The following is a 16,786-nucleotide window of genomic DNA, read 5'->3' as shown; positions in this document are numbered from 1 at the left end:
ATATATGCCCAGGAGTGGGATTGGAGGATCATATGGAAACTCTATTTTTAGTGTTTTGAGGAGCCTCCATACTATTCTCCATAGTGGCTGCACCAATTACAATCCCACCAACAGTGCGCAAGGGTTTGCTTTTCTCCACATCCTAGCCAGAATTTATCTCATGCATTTTTGATGCTAAGTATTCCAACAAGCATGAGTTGTTACCTCATTGTGGTTTTGATTTGCATTTCCCTCATGTCCAGTGATGTTGGGCATCTTTTTATGTACTCATTGTCCATTCATATATCTTTGGGAAAATGTCTATTCAGGGCCTTTGCCCAGTTTTTAATTGGATTATTGGGGGGGGGGTTGTTTGTTTTGTTGCTATTGAGTTGTATGAGTTCTTTATATATTTTGGATATTAACCCTTCAGACATATAGTTTACAAATATATTTTTTTTCCCATTCCTTAGGTCGTCTTTTCATTTTTCTGATCATTTCTGCTGCGCAGAAGCTTTTCAGTTTGATATAGTCCTACTTGTTTATTTTAGATTTTGTCACTTGTGCTTCAGGTATCATATCCAAAAATTTGTTGCCAAGACCTATGTCAAGGAGCTTTTCCCCTATGTTTTCTTCTGGGAGTTTTATGGTTTATGGTTTTGTGAGTGGTGTAAGACAAGTGTATAGTTTTATTCTTTTATACGTAACTATCCAATTTTCCCAGCACCATTTATTGAATAGACTGTCTTTTCTCCACTGAATATTCTTGGATCCCTTGTCAAATATTGGTTGACCATATAGTCCTGGGTTTATTTCTGGTCTCTAAATTCTGTTCCATTGGTTTGTCTGTTTTTATGCCAGTATCATAGTGTTTTGATTACTCTAGCTTTATAATACAGCTAGAATGAAACCTGGAACTGTGATGCCTCCCTCTTTGTTTTCTTTCTCAGGATTGCTTTGACTATTGAGGGTCTTTTGTAATTCCATATACATTTTAGGATTGTTTTTCTACTTCTGTAAAAAATGCCATTGGAATCTTGATAGAGATTGTATTGAATCTATAGATGACTTTTGGTAGTATTAACATTTTAATAATATTAATTCTTCCAGTCCATGAACACAGGATACCTTTCCATTTATTTTCATCTACTTTAATTTATTTCATCAACATCTTGTAGTTTTCAGTGTACAGATCTTTCACCTCCTTGGTTAAATTTATTTCTAAGTATTTTATTTTTTTGATGCTATTGTAAGAGTTAATTTTACTTCTTTTTCAGATAATTTGTTGTTAGCATATAGAAATGCTACAATTTTTGCATGTTAATTTTGTATCCGGTAACTTTACTGAATTCATTTGTTAGACCTAACAGTTTTCTGGTTGTGTTTTAGGGTTTTATATATATATAATCATGTCCTCTGGAAATAGAGACAATATTACTATTTCCTTTTCAATTCTGATATCTTTTCTTTTTCTTGCTTATTACTCTAGCTAAGACTTCCAGTAGTATGTTAAATGTGATGAGAGAGGGAACCCTTTTCTTGTTCCTGATCTTAGAGGAAAATGACTTCAACCTTTCGCCACTGAGTATGATGTTAGCTGTGGGCTTGTCACATGTGGCCCTTATTTATGTTGAGTTATATTCCTTCCACTCCTAGTTTGGTAAGAAGTTTTTGTTTTATCATGAACGAATGTTGAATTTTGTCAAATGCTTTTTCTGTGTCTATTGGGGTGACCATATAATTTTTTTCTTTCATTGTATTAATGTGATGTATCACATTGATTGATTTGTGTATGTTGAATCATCCTTGCATCCCAGGAATAAATTCCATTTGATCATGGTGAATGACCCTTTTAATCTGCTGCTGAATTTGGTTTGTTAGAATTTTATAGAGAATTTTTTCACCTATATTCATCAGGGATATTGGCCTGTAGATTTCTTTTCTAGTAGTATCCTTATCTGGCTTTTGGTATCAGGCTAATGCTGGCCTCATAAAATGAGTTTGGGAGTGTTCCCTCCTCTTTGATTTTTTGGAAGAGTTTGAGAAGGATTGGCATTAATTCTTCTCTAAATCTTTTGTAAAATTCACCAATGGAATGTTCTGATCCTGGGCTTTTTTTCCTTGGGAGATTTTTGATTACTGATTCAACCTCCTTACTAATAATTGACCTGTCCAGATTTTCTATTTCTTCCTGATTTAGTTTTGGTAGCTTGTATATTTCTAAGAATTTTTCCATTTCTTCCAGGTTGTCTAGTTTGTTGGCATATAGTTGTTCATAGTTGCCTCTTTTGTATAACTGTGGTATCAGTTGTAATGCCTCCTTCTTCATTTATAATTTTGTTGATTTGGGTCCTCTCTCTTTTTCCCTTGGTTAGCCTAGCTAAAAGTTTGTCAATTTTATCTTTTCAAAGAACCAACTCCTAGTCTTGTTAGTATTTTCTATTGTTTTCCTGTTCTCTATTTCATTTATTTCTGCCCTAAAATTTATTAATTCCTTTCTTCTACTAACCTTGGGTTCAGTTTGTTCTTATTCTTCTAGTTCCCAAGCCAGAGTTAGATTGTTTATTTGAGATCTTTCTTGTTCCTTAATGGAGGCATTTATTGCTATGGACTTCCCTTTAGAACTGCTTTTGCTGCATCCCCAAAGTTTTGGTATGTTGTGTTTCCATTTCCATTAGTCTCAAGATACATTTTTATTCCCCTTTAATTTTTAAAAAGTGTTGTTTGTTCAGGAGAGTCTTGTTTAATTTCCATGTATTCTTAAATGTTCCCATTTTTATTTTATTATTGATTTCTTGTTTCATACCATTATGGTCTGAGAACATACTTGGTATGATTTCAATCTTCCTGAATTTACTAAGACTTGTTTTGTGGCTTGACATATGGTCTATCCTAGAAAATGTTCCTTGTGCAGTTGAGAAGAATGTGTATTCTGCTGTTGTTGGATGGAATATTCTGTATATATCCTTTAGGTGTGTATATATCTTTTAGGTCCATGTAATCTATAGCGTTCATATTTGCTTTTTCCTAATTGATTGCATATCTCTTTGGATGATCTATTCATTGTTGAGAGTGGGTTATTAAAGTCCCCAACTATTATTGTATTGCTGTTTATTTCTCCTTTTAGCTATGTTAGTTTTTGCTTTATACAGCTGACCCTTGAACAACATAGGTTTGAACTGCGAGGGTCTATTTACACGCAGATTTTTTTCAATAGTAAATACTACAGTACTACAGTATCTGCAGTTGGTTGAATACATGGATTTGGAACTGTCGATATGGAGTAATCATGGATACAGAGGAACTACTTATATGGAGGGCCATCTATAAATTGTACATGGATTTTCAACTGCATGGCGGGTCTAACCCCTATGTAGTTCAAGGACCAAGTGTATATTTAAATGCTCCAAGTTGGACACTTAAATATTTAAAACTGTCATATATTTTTGATAGATGACCCCTTTATCATTATATAGTGATCTTCTTTGTCCCTTTTTGCCATTTTTAAAGTCTATTTTGTCTAAGTATAGCAACTCTTGCTTTTTTTAGGTTACTATTTCTTGAAATATTTTTCCATCCCTTCACTCTCAGTCTTAAAATACTGTATCTTTAAAGCTAAAGTAAGTCTCTTGTAGGCAGCATATCATAAGATCTTTCTGTTTAATACATTCAGCCATTTTATGTCCTTTGACTGGAGAATTTAATCCATTTATATTTAATGTAATTATTGATAGGTAGGGACTTACTTTTGCCATTTCATAATTGTTTTCTGGCCATTTTATAGATTCATTATTCCTTGTTTCTTATCTTTCTATCTCTTTTTTGTGTTTTGATATATTTTGCTATCACTATGCTTGAATTCTTTATCATGTTCTTTTCTGTAATTACTACAGATTTTTCCTGTATGATTATCATGAGGTTTACATAAAATATTTTAAAATTATAGTACCCTATTTTAAACTGATAACAATCTTTGACTTCAGTAAGATTCCTAAACTATACTAACTTCTCCCCCTCACATTTTAGGTTATTGATGTTAGAGTTTACATATTTTTTATATTGTGTAACTAATATCAGATTTTTGTATTTATGGTTATGTTTCTTTTTAACTTCTAAACTTTAGTTGTAAGTGAATTATGCACCACCATTACTATATTATAGAATCTAACTTTGACTATATATTTACCATTACCAGTGAGTTTTATGCTACCTTTTTATGTTTTTATGATGTTAATTAGTGTCCTTTTACTTCCACACAACACCCTTTAGCATTTCTTGTAAGGCAGGTCTACTGGTGATGAACTCCCTCAGTTTCAGTTTGTTTGGAAAGTCTTTATTTCCAAAGGACATCTTTGCTGAGAACAGAATTCTTGGTTGACATTTCCCCCCCCCCGATATTTTGAATATGTCATCCTGTTCTCTCATGGCCTGAAACATTTCTCTTGAGAAAGCTACCCATAGTCTTATGGGCGTCCTATTATACTAATTTTCTCTCTTTTGCTGCTTTCAAAATTCTTTCTTTGTTTTTTTACTTTTGATAATTTAATTATAATGTATCTCAATTTAGTCCTATTTGGGTTGAACTTATTTGGAATTCTTTGGTCCTTATGGATCTTGGTGTCCATTTCTCTTCCCAGGTTTGAGATATTTTCATCCATTTTTGCTTTAAGTATACTTTCTGTCCTGTTCTGTTTCTCTTCTCCTTCTGGAATTCCCATAATGTGGATATTTTTTCTTTTGATTGTGTCCTGTAAGTCCTACAGGCTTTCTTCACTCTTTTTCATTCTTTTTTCTGTGTGGTCCTCTGACTGGATAATTTCCAATGTCCTTTCTCTAGGTCATTAATTCTTTCTTCTGCATGGCTGAGTCTGATTTTGAAGCACTTTATTGAATTCTTTGGTTCAGTCATCACATTTTCCAGCTCTGAGATTTGTTTGTTTTTGCTTTAATGGTTTCTATTTCTTTTTGAACTCATTTTGTTCATGCATTGTTTTCCTAATTTTATTTTGTTGTCTGTGTGGTGTTGTAGTTCACTAAACTTCTTCAAGAGGATTATTCTCAGTTCTTTGTCTTACAGTTCATAGATTTCCATTTCTTTAGGGTCAGTTATTGGAGCTTTATTTGATTTCTTTTGTGGTGTGATGTTTACCAGATCTTTTCATGATCCTTGATTCCTTACATTGTATTTCACATTTCAGTGAGGGGGTCTCCTCTTCCAGACTTTATAGGTTTCCTTTGGCAGAGACAGTTCTTCACCAGTCAGTTCAGTTTGCGTTTCTGGATGTGTCTGCTGGTCAAGTCCTTGGCAGGAGGGGGCTTGCTATCAGGGTCTATTTTGGGGTGAGATCACTGCCTAAGCTCTGAGGTTAGGAAGGAGGTGCCACTGGCTGAGAACAGTTGGATAGGACTCCTGGTTTATTTCATTGGCTAAGCAAGGCTGTAGGATGGTCTCTGCAGTTGCCTGGGTTCTTTGGTCAGGCTTGCTAGATGGTCAGGACTGGGTACTACATTCAGCAGTGAAGTACTATGAATTAGCTTCTCTGTCCTGATGGGATATCAGGACAGGCCCCAGGTCCTATCCAGCCCATTGTTCAGGGACCCAAATTAGGCAAAACTGTGCACTGAGTTCTCTGGCCAAAGAGGGCCACCAGTTTTGCTGTGCAGACAGGGAAATCCATGGGCTATGTTCTCCTGTTAAAGTGTCTCCTGTTAAACTGTAAGCAGGGCTATTAGATGGGCTACATAGCTTCCCAAGTACCCTGGTTAGGTTCCCTGCTTGAGCAAGCTGAAAACTATATTCAGCAATGGATGGGGCTACACATTAGTTTCCTAGCCAGGCACAGCAGGGGAAACAACTCCAAGTCAGAAAGGTTTTTTGTTTGTGGTCTTGACTCAAGCTGACCAATGCCCCAAGTAATCTGGCCAAACGAGGGCACTGGTTTGGCTCTGCAGACTATCAGTTCTGCCTGCTGAACTCCCTGCTTGAGCATTGCTGGGCTATACAGTTTTCCAGCTGTTCTGGACAGGCTTTCTGGTTGGCCAGGTCTAGGAGCTTCACTCAGCAGTGTGTAGGCCTGTGAATTAGCTTCCCTGCCTGGGTGGATTAAGGGAACCATCTAAGCCCAGCACTGGCTTTGCTCTGCGGGTAATCAGCTCTGCCTGCCAGACTCTCTGCTTGAGTGTTACTGGGTTATGTAGCTTCCAGGTGTTCTTGCCAGCCTTTCTAGTCAGATGGAGCCAGGAGCTACACTCAGCAGTTAGCAGGGTTATGACTTAGCTCCACTGGCTGGGTGGGAGCAGACCAAGCTCCAGGGCTAGCAAATCTCTTCATTTGGGGACCCAAATCAGGCAGACCAGAACCCTGCTGAGTTCCCTGGTCAGACTGTGTCGCTGACTTGGTTCTACAGATGAACAAAGCCACTAGCTGGGACCACTGCCTGGGTGCTATAGATAGAAACTTGATCTGCCAAGATCCAAGTGCTGCTTGTTACAAGCCCCTCCCCACTTCTCCATCACCATCAGCTTCCCAGTGGTCAAGACCCACAGATTCCCCTGTAATCTTTATGAGACAGTACTGGAGTGAGGGCTCCCAAGAAGTGATCCACAGTGCTAGGGGAGCTGGATGTCAACCCTACACTCTCTTTTCCCACTGGAGGAACCATAGGTTGAGGGGAGACCTCTCAGCATGGTTCTGCACCAGCCTGGGAAGGGAGCAGTGTGCTCAGCATGTAACCCTCCTATTAGCTTTGTAATGTTGTCCATCTTTTTCTCTGTGATTCAGGGGGTGCTTCAGCCTCACCCCTGTGTTCTAGGATTTCTCAGTGGTGTCTTGTCCATGAATATTTGTTAGTTGTTTTCCCTGTGAAGCAGAGCAAAGTCAAGAATAACCTATGCTCCCATCATTGTGACATCACTTCCTTTAATATTTCTTTTAAAGCACATCTGATAGCAATGGATTCTGTGTCTTTGTTTATCTGGGAATATCTTTGTTTTCATATTTGAAAGATGGTTTTGCTGTATGTAGGATTTTTTTTCTCTCAGCACATTAAATATGTCATTCCACTGTATTATGGCCTCCATAAGTTGTTTTATTTATTTTTTTAATAGGAAATCAGCTGTTAATCTTATTATGGTCTCTTTGTATCTGATGTATTGTCTCTTGCTCTCATGGTTTCTCTTTCTGTCTTTCAACAATGGCCTATGATGTGTCTAAGTTTGATTTTGTTTTGTTTTTTTCCTTTTCTATCCTACTTGGATTTTGTTGAGCTTCTTGTTGTTTAGATTGGTTTTCTAATCAAATTTGAGAGATGATCAGCATTATTATTTTGAATATTTTTCTCTGCTATTGTGATAGGTAAAATAATGCACCCCCCAACCACTACCACTCCACAGACATCCATGTCATAATCTATGGAACCTATGAATATATTACCTCACATGGAAAAGGAGACTTTGCCGATGTGATCAAAATTAAAGACCTTGAGATGAGGAGATTATTTTAGATTATTCAGATGGGCCCAACCTAATAACAAGTGCTAAAAAGAACCTTTCCTGGCTGAGGTCAATGTTGGAATGAGATGTGACTACAAAAGATGATCAGAGAGATGCAATATTGTTGGCTTTCAAAAGGATGGGGGCCATCAGTTGAGAAATGTGGGCATCCGTAGAGGCTGGGAAAGGAAAGGAAACAGATTTTCCCCTAGAGTCTCCAGAAAGGAATGCAGCCCTGCCAACACCTTGATTAGCCCATTGAGACCCATGTTAGACTCTAACCTACAGAATTATAAAATAGTGAGTCAGTGAATGAGTGAGTGAATGAATGAATGAATAAAAGTCTGTGTTGTTTTAAGCCACTAAGTTTGTGGTAATTTGTTGTGGCACCAATAGTAAACCAATATTGCTCCTTTCTCTTCTACTGGTACTTCCATTATGTATATATTGATATGCTTAATGGTGTCTCACAGATCTCTGATTTTTTTTCATTCTTTTAATTTCTGCTCTTCAAATTGGATAATCTCTATTAATCTATCTTCAAGTTCCCTGATCTCTTCTGCCAGCTAAAATCTAGTTTTGAGCCCCTCTAGTGAGTTTTTCATTTTAGTTATTGTACTTTTTAATTCTAGTATTTCTGCTTGATTTTTTAAAAATGATCCTATCTCTATTAATATTCTCTATTTGGTGAGTCATTGTTATACTTTCATTTAATGGATTAAATATGGATTCCTTTTATTTTTGGAGCATATTTGTGGTAGTTACTTTGAGGTGCACCCAAAAGTAATGTTATTGACTGATTTTTTTCCCCTGTGTGTGGGGCACACTTCCCTGTTTCTTTTCATGTCTCATAATTTTTGTTGTTGTTTAACTGGATATTTCAGATAATATAGCAACTCTCAGTTCTTATTCTGTGTCCGCACTCCAGGCTTGTTGCCATTTTTTGTTTCTTTCTTTAGTGATTTCATTGAACAAACTTTGTGAAGTCTGTTTCCTCTGCAGTGTGCAGTCTCTGATGTATGTCACTACTCGTTTGTTTTCCTTCTTTATTTTTAGGCTTCCTAGGCATCACCCCTGAGTCAGCATAGCTCAGCGTCCAATGATCAGAGGTTGTTTTGATCAGAGGTTGTTTTAAGCCCCCTGAGCCTTTAATGCCTCCACTTTTTGTTGGTGGATCTGTGTATAGTTTTGGGAATGCTTTCAAAGTTCAGGAGTCAGTTACAAGTCTTCCCCATGTTCAGTCAGGAACTAGCAACTTCTCTTGTTACTTAGATGCAGTCTTGCTCATATATACAGCTTTTCAAATGACCAGGGATGCCTGGTCAAGGCCTTGCAGGGATGCAAGGCCTTGCTTGGCAAGGCCTTTTATTTGGCTATCTCTTTCCCTGGATCTCCCGCTTAAATTTCTGATACAGTAAGTCCCCTACATATGAACAAATTCTGTTCCAATAGCACGTTCATTAGTCCAATTTGTTCATAAGTCCAACAAAGTTAGCCTAGGTACCCAACTAACACAATCGGCTCTATAGTACTGTACTGTAATAGGTTTATAACACTTTTCACACAAATAATACATAAAAAGCAAACACAGAAAATAAAACATTGTTAATCTTACAGTCCAGTACCTTGAAAAGTACAGTAGTACAGCACAACAGCTGGCATACGGGGGCTGCCATCGAGTGAACAGGCAAGAAGAGGTACTGACAGGAGGAGGGAGAGGAGGTGGGAGATGGTAGAGCTGAAGGATCATTAGCAGTAGGAGACGAAGGGCAAGCTGCAATTTCACTCCCGCCTGACGCTGATGGCATAGGTTCTGGTTCCTTGCTGGATTCAATTCTATCTACCCTTTGAAAAACTTATCCAGTGATGTCTGGGTAGTAGCTCTTTTTTTCTCGTCATAGATGACATGGTAGCACTGGATTGCATTTTGAATGGCGGCTGCAGTCCTTCGTGTACGGTTCTATGTTTGGGTCCTGTGCCTCGAAAACTAACAGTGCCTCCTCAAATGAAGAAAATTCCCTTGCTATTTCCTGCGCTGTGAATCTCTTCGGTTCGTCAGTCACTTCTTCCTCTTGTCGCTCACTTTCTCAATTATTTTCACTTTTGTTTCTATCATTATCGTTTGGTGCTTCTTAGCAGTACCAGCTACATCACCGCTACTTTTACACTTGCTTCCAGACATCCTGGGCTTGAAATAAAGATACTGCACTACTGTACTGTATACAGTACCGTACGGTAAAGTACACAAAAGCACAACCACTATGTAGGGGATACACGCACGTGACAATGTATGCCAGACATGTGAACTAACTTATGTGATTAGACATGCAAACGCATGTTTGCATCTTTGAACGTTTGCAACTTGGAGGTTCGTATGTAGGGGACTTACTGTAATGACATTTTGTTTACCATTACTAGTAGTACAGAGACACTAACCTTCCGTGATTGTTTGGCACTGATATCTACTGTTTTTGACAGTGTTCCTGGATATGGTTTTTCCATGTTCATCTCCAAGTAAAGTAAGCCTCTTCAGGCAGGACCAAGCAGCTACCAGTCCTCATGACATGCTATGCCCACTCTGAGCAGAACCTCCACAACACAAGGCCAGAGCCCTGGGGGTGCGGATAGGAGCCACTGGTCCTCCCAAGCTGCCCCATCCTTTCCTGAAGTGGAATCTATGTCCCAAATTGGGAGCTGGTGAGGGAGGATGGGAGCTATCAGTTCTTATGGGCTGCCCTACCTTCACAGTGTAGAATTTCTAAAACATAGAGATGAAGAGAATGGGAGCATCCCCTGGCTGAAATGACAAAGACTTCCACAGTTCTTACAGAGATGCATAGATTTTCTTAAGCAAATTCTTCTCAATTGATTATATGCCCTTTGGTCAAATTCCAGAGACATTTAGAAAATATTAATTAATTTATGTACTTATCCAGTTTTATCACTGTTTCTCTGAGGAGACAATCTATCAAGCTTTTCATGTAGACATTTCAGAAGTCCCACTGCCTAGTCAAATCTTGACTATGATGGTTGCAAACTGCTGATCTTCCAGCTCCAGCAGCGTTCTCTCCAAATTTACCACTCAGCACTTGGCACTCTACTATAAGCAAGAGCCCTTCCTTCTCCTCCATTATTTATCTATATTTATCATCAGTATGGATTCATGAGTTACTATTCTTTTTCCTAATGGTTTATACTTTATTACTGTACTTAGTAATTTTTCTGTTCAGTTTGTCCAGTTTTGATCAGTGGGGGGTCCCTTCAAGCTGGATTCTGTATTTTGGGCATCATTTGGTTGTAATGTTTTCTCACTTTCTGGGATAGCAAGATGTTCTAGATTCATCTTGTACTTACCCTGTCCCAGTGCTGGACTCAGCCATTTTTCTGAGAAGCCCTAGTACATTTCATTAAGAAATGTTATTACAGACCAAAGTCTTGATGCTAAGTATAAATATACACACATATATGTATACATACATATACATGCACAAACATACATATTTTAGAAATCATGTTTGCATCGATATCTCCTATTCATCCCACAAAGTTATTTCTTGCCTTTCCTCATTCTATATTTGTATGTCCTTTCTTCAGTGAAAACAACATAAGTATATTTATTCATTTGCTCACTATTCTAATACATCCAAATTTGTTTCAAAATTTCATTGCCCATACCACTATGTAAAACAACCATATCAAAAAAAGATCTATTTGTTTGCAATTTGTTCCCACCATTCCACCCCGTCCAAGAATGTGGGTATATATCATCAAATACTATGTTCAAAGTAACTTAGATAAGTTCTTTCTTTTTTTCCCTTTTAGTGTAGTTATGGTATTCATTTACCCCTTGTAGGTAAAGTACTTCATTGTTTTCCAGTTTTCTCTCCTTTTTGTACAAAAGGATGTGTGTGTGTGTGTATACATGTATATGGAAATATATATATACACATACATATATAGGTTATTAATCACAGCCTTAATTATAAAAGATATTATTTTGTACTTATTGTTTCAGTAAACAATATCTCCTAGAAATCACTCCATATCAGTTCATACAAATCTTCCTCGCTCTTCTTAACAGCTGTATTATACCCAATTGTGTGAATGTTCCATATGTCATTCATTCAATTTCCTATAACTAGATATTTATGTAGTTTCTAATATTTTAAAATTACAAATAAGGCTGGGATTAATAAACTTGGGCATATATATTTTTATATTTGTTACAGCATATCTTCAAGGTAAATTTTCAGAAATGTGATTACTGGGTCCATGAATACTTAGTTTGTTAGAATTGCTGAATTCCTCCCCATAGGGGTTGTACCATTTAACATTCCCTTCAGCAGTGTAAGAGTGCCTGTTTCTCCACAGCCTCAACAAAGTAAATTAGCAAGCTTTGGCTTTTGCCTATCAGATGGGTGAAACAAACTATCACAGGGTGCTTTTAATTAGCATTTCCCCTTATTATGCTTGAAATTACATTTTTACATATGTTTCAGGGTCATCTTTGTCTCTGTGAATTGTCTGTTCATGACTTTTGCACATTTTTCCATAGGATTTTTAGTCCTTTTCCCCTTCAATTCTTAAAAGTCCTTAGTATAGTTGGGAGTAGCTGTTAACTGTGATATGTTTGCAAATATCTTCTCCCAATTTATTTGTCTTAAACACTGCTTATGGTTTCTTATCATCCCAAAGATTTGTATTTTTTATATAGTCAAATTTATCAAACGTTTCTTGTATTGCATCTGGATTTTGAGTTATAATTAATAAGAATTGAATCATAGCTAAAAACCTTTTTTCTACTGAAGAGAGAAAAAAGAGAAATTCACCCATGTTTTCTTCTAGAACTATTACCTCCCTCCCTCCCTCCCTCCCTTCCTCCCTTCCTCCCTCCCTTCCTTCCTTCCAGATCTCTGATCCATTTGGAGTTTATTCTTATGTATGGCTTGAGGAATGAATAGTTTTCTTTTCTTCAGTTGTCCCAATACCATTTATTAAAAACATCATCTTTGTCCCAACTGATGTGAGATATCACCTTTATCATACACTAAACTTCTATATGTAGTTGATCTATTTCTGGACTTTTTATTCTATCCCATTGTCATGTTGATTCATGTTCAGTACCAGATTGTTTTAATACAGACTTTTTCATATATTTAAATATCTAGAAGGGGTAGACCCCACTCAGAGTTTTGTTTTATTTTCTGTGTTCCCCTAGCTATTCTTTTGTGTTTGTATTTACATGCAAACATTAGGATGAAATTACCTAGATCCATATACAAATTTATTGGAATTTGTACTGGGATTACATTAAATGCATAAATTAAGTAAAACAGACATCTTCATGATGTTGAAATGTCCTTTCATAGAACAAAGGATATCTTCTCATTTGTTTAAGTGTATTTTTCTGTCTTTCAGGAATGTTTTATAAATTGTAGAAAACAAACTTATGGTTACCAAAGGGGAATGGGGGGAGGGATAAATTGGGAGATTGGGACTGACATATACACACTATTATATGTGAAATAGATAACTAATAAGAACCTACTGTACAGCACAGGAAACTACTCAATACTCTGTAATGACCTATATGGGAAATAAGTCTAAAAAAGAGTGGATATACGTATATGTATAACTGACTCGCTTTGCTGCACAGCAGAAACTAACACAACATTGTATATCAACTATACTCCAATAAAAATTAACTTAAAAATTGTTCATAGTAGTCTCTTATGACCCTTTGCATTTCTGTGGCATCAGTTGTAACATCTCTTTTTATTTCTAGTTTTATTATTTGAGTCCCCTCTTTTTGTTGGTGAGTCTAGCTAAAGGTTTGTCAATCTTCTTTATCTTTTCAAAGACCAGCTGTTAGTTTTGTTGTTCTTTTCTATTATGCTTTTGGTCTCTATTTCATTCATTTCCATTCTGATCTTTGTTATTTCTCTTCATTCTACTAACTATGGGATTCATTTTTTTCTTCTTCTAGTTCCTTGAGGTATAAAGTTAGGTTGGCTTTTTTGAGATTCCCTCTTGTTTTTTTTTTTTTTTTTTTTGCGGTACGCGGGCCTCTCACTGTTACGGCCTCTCCCATTGTGGAGCACAGGCTCAGCGGCCATGGCTCACAGGCCCAGCTGCTCCGCAGCATGTGGGATCTTCCCGGACCGGGGCACAAACCTGTGTTCCCTGCATCGGCAGGCGGACTCTCAACCACTGCACCACCAGGGAAGCCCTCCTTCTTGTTTCTTGATGTAGACATTTATCACTATGAACTTCCTTCTTAGAGCTGCTTTTGCTGCATCCCATAAGTTTTGGTATATTTCCATTTTCACTTGTCTTAAGGTATTTTTAAATTTCTCACTTGATTTCATTTTGACCCATTTGTTTTTAGTAGAATGTTGTTTAATCTCTACGTATTTGTGAATTTTCTAGTTTTCTTGTAACTAATTTCTATTTTCATACCATTGTGTTCAGAAAAGGTATCTGATATCTTCTTAAATTTATTAAAACTTGTTTTATGGCCTAACATATGACCTATCCCAAAGAGCATTCCATGTGCACTTGAGATGAATATATATTCTGTTGCCTTTTCATGAAATGTTAAATCCATCTGGTCTAATGTGTTGTTTAAGGCCAACATGTTTTTTCATGGATTTTCTGTCTGGATGATCTATCCATTGATGTCAGTGGGGTATTAAAGTCCCGTACTATTATTGTGTTGCTGTCTGTTTTTTCCTTTACATCTGTTAATATTTGCTTTATGTATTTAGGTGCTCCTATGTTGGGTGTGCAAATATTTACAAATGTTATATCCTGTTGTTGAATTGACCCCTTTATCATTATGAAATGCCCTTCTTTGTCTCTTATTACAGTGTTCATTTTAAAGTCTATTTTGTCTAATATAAGTATAGCAATTTCAGCTTTCTTTTGGTTTCCGTTTGCATGGAGTATCTTTTTCTATCCCTTCATATTCAGTCTGTGTGTGTCCTTATCTCTGAAGTGAGTCTCCAGTAGGAAACATATAAACGGGTCTTGTTCTTTTTCTTTTTTCAAATACAAGCCCATTTATTTAAAGCTAGGTTAACTCTTGTTTGTTTTTGTTTTTGTTTTTTTTACATTCATTCACTGTGTGTTTATTTATTTATTTATTTATTTATTTATTTTTGGCTGTGTTGGGTCTTTGTTGCTGCAGGCGGGCTTTCTCTAGTTGAGGTGAGCGGGGGCTACTCTTCATTGTGGTGGCTTCTCTTGTTGCGGAGCACGGGCTCCAGAGTGCAGGCTCAGTAGTTGTGGTGCACTGGCTTAGTTGCTCTGCGGTATGTGGGACCTTCCCAGACCAGGGCTCGAACCTGTGTCCCCTGCGCTGGCAGGCGGATTCTTAACTGCTGCACCACCAGGGAAGCCCCAGCCACTGTCTTTTGATTGGAGAGTTTATTCCATTCACATTGAAAGTAATTATTGACAGGTATGAACTTAATTGCCATTTTATTTATTTTCTCGCTGTTTTGTATTTACTTTGTTCTTTTCTGTTGCCTCTTCCTTTATGGTTTAATCACTTTCTTAAGCGGCATGCTTAGATTCCTTTCCCTTTTTGTGCATCTCCTATGGGTTTTTGCTTTGTGGTTACCATAGGATCTATATATAATAACTTATAACAGTCTATTTTAAGTTGATAACAACTTAAGTTTGATCACATTCTAAATTTGTACATTTTTACTATTCCTCCCTCATTTTATATATTTGTGATGTCACATTTTACATCTTTTTATCTTTTGTAGTCCTTAACTAATTATTGTATAGTTATTTTTACTACTTTTGTCTTTTAACTTTCATACTAGCTTCATAAGTGATTAATCCACCTCCTTTACTATACATTTACCTTTACCAGTGATATTTAAACTTATATATCTTTTCCTATTACTAATTAGCACCCTTTATTTCAGCTTAAAGAAGTCCTTTTATCATTTCTTTTAAGGCCGATTTAGTAGTGATAAACTCCCTTAGCTTTTTCTTGTCTGGAAAACTCTTTAACCCTCTTTCAATTCTGAATGACAACTTTGTTGAGTAGAGTATTCTTGGTTGGAAATTTTTGTGTTTTCCTCTCAGCACTATGAATATATTATGCCACTCCCTTCTCACTTGCAAAGTTTCTGCTGAAAAACCTGCTTCTAATCTTATGGGGGTTCCCTTGTATGTAATGCATTGTTATTCTCTTGCTGCTTTCTCTCTGTCTTTAACTTTTGACATTTTAATTTTAATGTCTCTCTGTGAGTCTCTCTGGGTTCATCTTATTTGTAACTCTCCAGGCTTCCTGGATCTGGATGTCTGTTTTCTTCCCCATGTTAGGGAGATTTTTAGCCATTATTTTTTCAAATAAGCTTTCTGCCTTTTTCTCTCAATTTTCTCCTTCTAGGACCCGTATAATGTGAATACTATTTTGCTTGATGTTGTCCTATAAGTCCCTTAAGCTGTCTTTACTTTTTAAAATTCTTTTTCTCTTTTTGCTGCACTGATTGGGTGAATTCCTCTACCCTGGCTTAGAGGTCATTGATCCTTTCTTTTGCTTCATGTAGTCTGCTGTTGAACCCCTCTACTGTAATTTTCAGTTCAGTTATTGTATTTTCATATTGGTGACTTCTATTGGCACTTGTTAATATTATCTATTTCTTTGTAGAAGTTCTCGCTGTGTTCATCTGTTCTTCTCCCAAGTTTGCTCTTTATCTTTATGGCCATTATTTTGAACTCTTTATCTAGTAAATCACTTATCTCTGTTTCATTAAGGACTTTTTCAAAGGTTTAATTTTGTTCTTTTGCTTGCAACATATCCTCCGTTGCTTCATTTTCTATGTTCGTTTCTTTGCATTAAATAAAATAGCCACCTCTCCTAGTCTTGAAGGAAGTGGCCTTGTGTAGGAGATTAATCTCATTGTTTAACCTTGCCTTAGCTCTTTGTTGTCTGTCAAACCTTTGTGGTTGTCCAAGTAGCCTATTTTATTTTGAATGGCTCCCAGTAGTTGACATGTGCCAAGACTTATTTTTTTATATGATTTACATTTTGGCATTTGGATATTGTTGTTTTCTTCTTTGGAATTCTCTCCATATATTTCTTTGAGTGGTATAACCTAAAGCAAAATGCAATGTGTATTTGATCCTTTGGAAATTTAACTGAAGCAATTCTTCACTTACCTCAATTTATCCTTTGTTTAATACACAGTGAAATTGCATTAGGTACTCCCCAGGGTTCTTCCACACTGTTACATACTTACTTAATTCCTATTCATCTTATGGTTCTCTATGATCCTTCATCTCCTTCTCATTG

This window comes from Monodon monoceros, unplaced genomic scaffold (genome assembly GCF_005190385.1).
Source record: "Monodon monoceros isolate NGI ecotype Baffin Bay Population unplaced genomic scaffold, NGI_Narwhal_1 Super_Scaffold_12, whole genome shotgun sequence".
Classification (NCBI taxonomy): Eukaryota; Metazoa; Chordata; class Mammalia; order Artiodactyla; family Monodontidae; genus Monodon; species Monodon monoceros.
Note: the sequence above shows the minus strand (reverse complement) of the source record.